The 8,220-nt window shown below is 32.8% G+C and overlaps 1 pseudogene; it reads left to right on the top strand.

The window, feature by feature from the left end:
• The first annotated feature begins 380 nt into the window (after positions 1-380).
• Positions 381-863, top strand: LOC108543106 (peptidyl-prolyl cis-trans isomerase A pseudogene; annotated as a pseudogene).
• The last annotated feature ends 7,357 nt before the right edge of the window (positions 864-8,220 follow it).

The raw sequence follows: 8,220 nt of genomic DNA, 5'->3' as shown, positions 1-8,220 counted from the left end.
TAGCACATGACTTAACATTATAAAACATTGTCATTGGAATTTTTAATAGAAAGGGTAAACACTAGAAATATAATTTTTAAATTAGATGCATGCTTTTCACCCCATTAATTAGTGCCTATGAGTTAAAAGCTTGCAAACGAGAAAAAAATATTCTCTGGTAGAAAGGGAGACTTCTCATGTCTTTCTGAATATCTAAAAAGTTATTCTGGGTTTTATGTGATTGAGTCTGAGATATAAAAACAATCTAGGTTTAGAACTTGTAGTGTGGAGTAACTGGAAGGAAGACAATCAAACATGTTTATTAATAACAAGCATTAGATTCCCAGTTAGGTAGGGGTATTACACTTACAAGGATTTTTTTAAAAGTATTTCTGCAAAGCATGGTCAACCCCACCATGTTCTTCAACCTTGCCGTCGACGGTGGGCACTTGGACGACATCTCCGTCAAACTGTTTGCAGACAAGTTTCCAAAGACAACAGAAAACTTTGGTGCTCTGAGTACTGGAGAGAAAGAATTTGGTTATAAGCGTTCCTGTTTTCACAGAATTATTCCAGGGTTTATGTATCAGAGTGCTGACTTCACACGCCATGAAGGCACTGATGGCAAGTCCATCTATGAGGAGAAATCTGATGATGAGAACTTCATCCGAAAGCATACAGGTCCTGGCATTTTGTTCAGGGCAAATGCTGGACCTAGCACAAACGGTTCCCAGTTTTTCATCTGCACTGCCAACACTGAGTGGTTGAATGGCAAGCATGTGGTCTTTGGCAAAGTGAAAGAAGGCATGAATATTGTGAAGGCCATAGGCTATGGAACACTTTGGGTACAGAAATGGCAAGACCAGAAAGATCACCATTGTTGACTGTGGACAACTCTAGTAAGTTTCACTTGTATTTTATCTTAACCACCAGACCATTCCTTCTGTAGCTCAGGAGAGCAGCCGTCCACCCCATTTGCTCGCAGTATCCTAGAATCTTTGCGCTCTTGCTGCAGTTCCCTTTGGGTTCCATGTTTTCTTTGTTCCCTTTCATACCTAGCTGGATCGCAGAGAGTTTATGATGATGAAATTAAAACTAAATAACAAAAAAGTATTTCTGGTAGTTGTTGGTGAAGTGATTTGGAAACACTACTCCAAGAGAAGAATTGGTAATTCTATAAAAAATTATTTTTTTTAAATATTTACTTGATGAAACTAAAACACTAACAAGATAACAAATAAATTTGTAGTCAGTTTTTAGAAGAAGAGAGCAATCCCGAAAATTGACCTAAATATTGGGCTTGATTTTCCCTAGGGTTATCTGATTCAAATAAAAATCTTAGATATTCAGACTGCATAAAAATTAGCACACATAGTTTGAAACTAGAAGGAATGTAATCACCAAAAAATTGATGTAGCTATAATACTATCAGATGAAAAATGCTCTAAGGCAAGAAACTTTATTCGAGATGGAGAAGGACATTTAATATTGATAAACAGGTGAAAGCATCAGGAATATAGGCTACATATGAATACAGCCAATAACATCTTCATAACACAGAATGCAAAAATTCAAAATGAGCAAAGAAGAAATAGTGATATCATGACACTGGCAAACTGTAACATACTCCTATCAGCTGTCAGGGAAACAGACAAACAGGAAAGATAATGAAGATAAGAACAAAGTTGACTAATCAGTATCTACAGAATATTTACACTCAAAATTAAAAGAATTCACATTTCTTTCAAATATATTTGGAATACTAATAAAAATAAAGTAAAATAATTACATACTGGACAATAAAGCTTCAGAAGAACTTATTTTTTTCTTTGCACAGCATAGTTGTTGATATTGTTATTTATCCGTAAAAGAAAATAAGAAAATTCAAATAAAGGCAATTAAACAATATAATATTAATAATGATCAAAATAAATTTTAAAGACTGTGAACTGTGATAATGAGGTATGACATATAAAATGTACAGGACTAAACTCAATCAATGGTTAGAATAAACGTATACTCTTAAAACACATTTATTAGAAATAAAAGTCTTAAAACAAGTCAACTAAACTTTCGTTTCAAGAAACCAGTAAAGTAACAACAAATCAACATCAAAGAAAGTAGAAATAAACAAATAATATAGACCGAATATTACCTAATATATCAAAAACCATAAAAAGACAAAATCAATAAAACAAGTTAGCTTTTGAAAAGACCAATACAACTAATAAACTTTTACTAGAAATTATGAAGAAAAAATGATATAAATAACAACTAATATCAGAAATGAAAAAGAGGACACTTGTACCATTCCCTTAGACATCAAAAGGAGAAAAAGAGGATACAAATTATGCCTAAATATTATATGTATTAAATGGATATTATTTTCAAATATACAACTTCAGAAATACTAGCAAAATATATGAATCATTCATATTTATCCTAAAAATTATACCTTTGGTTTAAAACTTTCCCACAAAGAAACCCCAAGCTCATATGACTTCATCGGTGATTTTTTTCCAAATAGTTAAGAAACAAGAAAGCATGAAAATTGCATGAGTAGTTCCAGGAAAAGAAAAGACAGAACACTTTCTAACTTTTTTCACAAATCCAGCATAACCTCAACTTCAGCATCTATAAAGCGCAGTCTAAGAATGTAATAGCTCAGAAAGCAATTTCCATAACTATTAAGGTAGACGTAATAATCTATTGTATTGACTATTCCTAATCAATCACATCTCTCAGTATTCATGCTCTAGTGGAGTCCCATTTTCTTGAATCTGGCCTGGACCTAGGTAATAATTTTGGCAATAAAGTGCAGTGAAAATGATGCAGTGCTTGTCGTAACGCTGTGCGTTAGGCTTAAAAAGGGTCTGGCCACTCCTACTTTTGCACTATTGGGAGCTTTTTGCACTATTGGGGCCAACATGTTAGAAGTTCATTCATCATGCTGGAGAGACCACATAAAGAAACTACAATTACATGAAGATAACAGGCATGCAGTCCCATTCTTCCAGCTAAGTCTTGCTCCAACCAAACCATTAGAGGTAGCTACATGAGGCGACACCACTAGCAGAAAAACTGCCTAGATATGTTCAGTCCAGACTGCAGAACCAAGAGAATATAAAATGATTGTTCTTTTAAAACTCTTGAGCTTTGCAGTGACTTATCATGCAACAACGAGTAAGTAAAACAATGGGATATATTACATCTGAACATATTTATTCTTAAATAAACAACAAAATTGTAAATAGAAGTCACTAAAAGTCATGTGCTGGAATGTTTCTAGCACTATTATTTATATCAGACAAAAACTAGAAAATACCCAAATATCCATCAACAATAAGAGGGATAATACATTTTGGTATATTTGGAACACTATACCACAATGCGAACAGCTACATCCCACTACTTGTGTGAATTTCACAATTGTATTGCTCTGCAATTAAAACACCAAAGATTACCACATTATTCCATATGTGTACAGTAAATATACAGACAAATCTAAACTACACTATTAGAAAAAGTCAGAATAGTGGTGATCCTAGAAAGAGAGTATAATGAAGGGAAGGGAGCAGGTAAGTCAGTCCTGAGTGCTGGAACTGTATTTGATTGTGGTCCTGCTCTGGATGCTGATAAGGAGTATGTTGCATTTGAAAACATTTATTAAGCTGTACATTTATGTGCACTTTACTTCAATGCAAAGTTGAAAAACATATGAGATGTAAAGTCAAAAGAATAGCCAAGGAATTCTTAAAGAAACAATGTGAAAAATAAACTATTTAATAGTAAACCTTACAGAATTTTAATAATAAAGTGTGGTATTAGTGAAATAATAAACAAATAAGGAAACAGGAAAGATTCAATAAATAGATACAAATTCATGTGGACATTTGATTGTGACTAAAATCACATTATATTGCAGTGGGACAAAATATGTTCTCAATAAATGAAGCTGTTTCAATTGGCTATCCTTTTGAAAAATAATAACTGCATAACAATAAAAATGAACAGCTATAACTGATCTATTGAATAAATGGCTACGTTAAATATAATATTAAAAGTAACATGACACAAAAAGTAGAAGGCAAGATCAAAACCAGACATGAAGTTGTGTTAGAGGTCAAAGCATTGGTTTCCCACTAGAGAGAGTGGTAGGTATAATAGGATGCAAAAAAAAGGTGCTTCTAAAGAATTATGGATATTCAAAACATGTTTGATTTGTGCCGATCTAGTGAGTTAAAGCAATATTTAGTGTCTAGCTAGCTAGGTAGTTATCTATCCATCTATCAATCATACATGTGTATGGAAAGTTTATGCGTATTTGTTACTTCATTCAGAAAGTTAAAAAATCTAGGTTACAATCAAGGTTATATATTCCGCTGCCAAATTAGCTTTTTGTCAGAATATGATTTAATAAGATGACATGAAGCAAGTAAGTCCCTCTAGACACAATTAAAACAAGTTCTGTTCACAATAACTAAGAGAGAAATTTAACCTATGCCTTTATTAAGCAAAACAATTTTTAAAGGAATTACGTTTATTTTAAATAAATGAACTAGTTTTAAGAGCAGAACAAAGAAAGACATGCAAAAGTTTTAAATGCTATGGCACTTATCTGGCAGCTTTCATGCACTGTTTATTAAAAATACTTCCTATGACAAACGTAATTACTATGGTCCTTATCATTATATATCCCAGGCAGAAGAATTGCAATTTTCTTTGTAAAACTCTCCTTAAAAACACTGCATTGAGAATTCTGTGATCATTGTTGTTTCTCAGTTACAGCATAATGCTTATGCATTTATCACAGATAGGTCTATGATGCTTTGGAATAAATAAAACTGCAAGCACTTAGACATTAGGGAAATAAGATTATAAAACAATTAAAATGAATCAAGCAGGTGCTACATCTGAATAAAAGGTCTATGGAGACTTCTACAGCAAGTCCGTAGTGTCAATGGCATTTAAAACGTTAATTCAGAATCAGCCTCTGTGTAAGCCCCATTCTGACTACTAGGGCCCATTGAAAAGCTGTGTTAACCAGAGTCCACATGAAAGAAAGCAGCGCACTGACACCATTATATGGAATTTTAATGGAGTGCTTTAGTGATTGTGAAGGTTCCACTTGGTTAATGCAACTGAGATATGAAAAGTTGAATAGAAAAAGATAGAGATTGAAATATAATCCTAATGATGATTTATTTTTGAACTAGTAATCTGAAAGTACTCATGCAATTTTCACAATACTTCTCCACCAGAAACTGCTGTTTTAAATTTATTTTAATATATATATATTTTTTTCTTAATTTTCTGAAATTAACATTTCTTCTCCACTGATATATTTATGTCCCTGGTATCTACAGTGAATATATCACTGTATAGAAAAGTATCATGTTAATTAAATAAATAATTCTGGATAATTAAAAAGTAGGTAGTCCATGGAGTAGGTAAACATGTTGTGCCATATTCCTCCTCATCTTTGAGATACTGTATTATATACTGATTAATAATCAGAGAGAATATTACCCTTTCAGATTCTACTTTCCACAAAGTGAACAAATGAATGCAAGGAAAAGGAATTCGTATGGGATCAGTATTCATCAGAGAAATGTAAATGAAAACCACAGTGAGATACCACCTCACATCAGTCAGAATGGCAATTATTAAAAAGTCAAAAAACAGCATGTACTGGCAAGGTTGTGGAGAAAAGGGGCTGCTTATACACTGCCGGTGGGAATGTAAATTTCCACTGTGGAAAGCAGTTTGTCAATTTCTCAAAGAACTTAAAACAAATTACCATTTGACACAGAAATCTCATTATTGGGTATCTACCCAAAGGAATGTAAATTGTTCCACCAAACAACACATCCACACCTAAATTCATGGCAGCACTATTCACAACAGTAAAGATATGGAACCAACCTAAATTCCCACAAATGGCTAACTGGAGAAAGAAAACGTGGTATGTATACACCATGACATACTATGCAGCCATTAAAGAATGAGATCATGTCTTTTACAGCAACATAGATGGAAGTGGAGACTGCTATCCTAAGTGAATGCAGGAACAGAAAACCAAATACTGCATGTTCTCTCTTACAAGCGGGCACTAAACGTTGAGTACACATTGACACAAAGATGGGAACAAACACCGGGCCTATTTGAGGGTGGAGGCTGGGAGGAGGGTGAGTGTCAAAAAGCTACCTATAGGTTCCTATGCTTATTATCTGGCTTATAAAATAAACTGTACACCAAACCCCCATGACACAATGTATCTGTAAAACAAACCTGCACATGTAACCTTGAAACTAAAATAAATGTTGTTAAAAAAAGGATTAGAAAGAACCACAATCCAGCCCTGTGTTCTGTGTGGTTTACATGTTCTCTCTGTCTCTCTCTCTCTCCCTGACTCCTAAACTAAAGCAATCATTTGGCTTTATTATACACCTTCAGACAAATGTATATTAAAAACACATATCTGTGGCATTATAAACACTGGTTTATAATTTTATTTTCTTTCATTACTAAAACTTTCCCAGAGAAAATTTATAAAGTGAACAATGAGTAATTTGAAAATTAAAATTTAAAATAAATTAACCTGGACTTGTATCAAAAAAGAATTTTAAAAAGTTCCAAATGACATGAGGCATTGAGAAACTTCATATGATTTTTTTCATGAAGAAAAGAAGCTAAGTACATGTTTTACATAAATTTGAAAAGACAAAATTCTTAAAAGTCTCACTAGTTATCCAGGTTCTAAGGATCTTGGGATCATCTGTAAATGAACTATGGGGGCCTCCTTCATTTTGCAGTCAGCCAGAGAGCCATTTCATTTTATGGTTTTCTCCCTCAAGGTGGCAAAGCTCGCAGGGCACCTTATAATTCAATTATATTATAAGTACCCCTAAGATTTTAATTACATAAAACAGATGAGTTTAATTCTTGAATTTCTATGAGATACACTTGAATAAACATGAATTTAAGTTTTGAGTCCTACTTTCCCTTTGAACAAAAGAAAACATATGGATGATACTGTCTTAGATCTTAAAGAAAGTAAACAGTTTTACTCTCCTCACAGCAAGTTCTCTAAGGGAACTGTCTCTTAACCAACTCACAAAAATACTTTGGCAATCTTGTTAGACACAGTTTCATCTACACAATATGCTAAGAAAGGAGACGAAGAAGTCTTCAGGAAATTTTTCATCACTTCTCTAGCTTATGATTTCCTAATGTCTTCTTAACTCAAGCCTATATCACTGTCAGAGTCAACAAAATCAAGAAAGAGTATTAACAGAATAAAAAAGGGACTAACAGTCCAATGTCAATAGAAGAACTGCATTTTCATCTGTTCCTCACCCCTTTATATAAAGAATCAGATCCACCAAGCAGATTGAATTCAAACCCAACCAATAAATAAATAAATAAAGTCTAATTTTTTTTTCTACTTTGCTTGATGGAGAACCACTTCCAAGTAACCTTCGAAGAAGAAAGCCTTAATACATGTAGGGGGAAAATACCCTCTATTCCATACCTCTGCCCTTACAGGTCTTCAAAATGCAAACTACCATACTAAAATTCTGAGAATTATTTCAGTGAAGAAATCTATCTATACCTTTAACTCATCATACTTGAAAATTATTGGATGGAGAACTCTATTTTCTACGGATTTAATACCAGTCATAACAACATTTCCAGATTACATCTTGAGCAACTCTTCGGCATAAATAATAAATATACTTAGCAAAATTGTATTCCAAGATAATATATTTAATTATTGTGCTAAATTAAATTATAAAGATTATAGTGTTACCAAATAGTTTTCCTGTACCAGAGAACATCTATATTGTAATATATATACATATATATATAAAAGTTGATAATTTTACATCTGATATCACATGATTAGTTTTTTTTCAAACACAGATGTTTATGATAATGTTACAACATTTTAGGAATATTGTAAATTAGTTCTAATTGGCCTGCATTAATTGATTTAGTTTTTCAATCATCATGGCAGGCATGGAGATAAAATAATATTAATACACTTAATAATAATGATTTATCATTAACATTTACTAAAAACTTTCTATTAACTTCACATGAGTTATCTCAGTTTATCCTGAATATTGCCCTATTGAGGTAGACTAATGATGTTCCTATCTTCCAGCATGGAAAACTACTGCAGAGATCAATTTGCCCAATGTCTCATCATTATTAAAACACACGACTGAAATTTGA

Source organism: Rhinopithecus bieti, unplaced genomic scaffold (assembly GCF_001698545.2).
Source record: "Rhinopithecus bieti isolate Rb0 unplaced genomic scaffold, ASM169854v2 scaffold_23411, whole genome shotgun sequence".
Lineage (NCBI taxonomy): Eukaryota > Metazoa > Chordata > Mammalia > Primates > Cercopithecidae > Rhinopithecus > Rhinopithecus bieti.
This window is presented reverse-complemented; position numbering and strand designations above follow the sequence as displayed.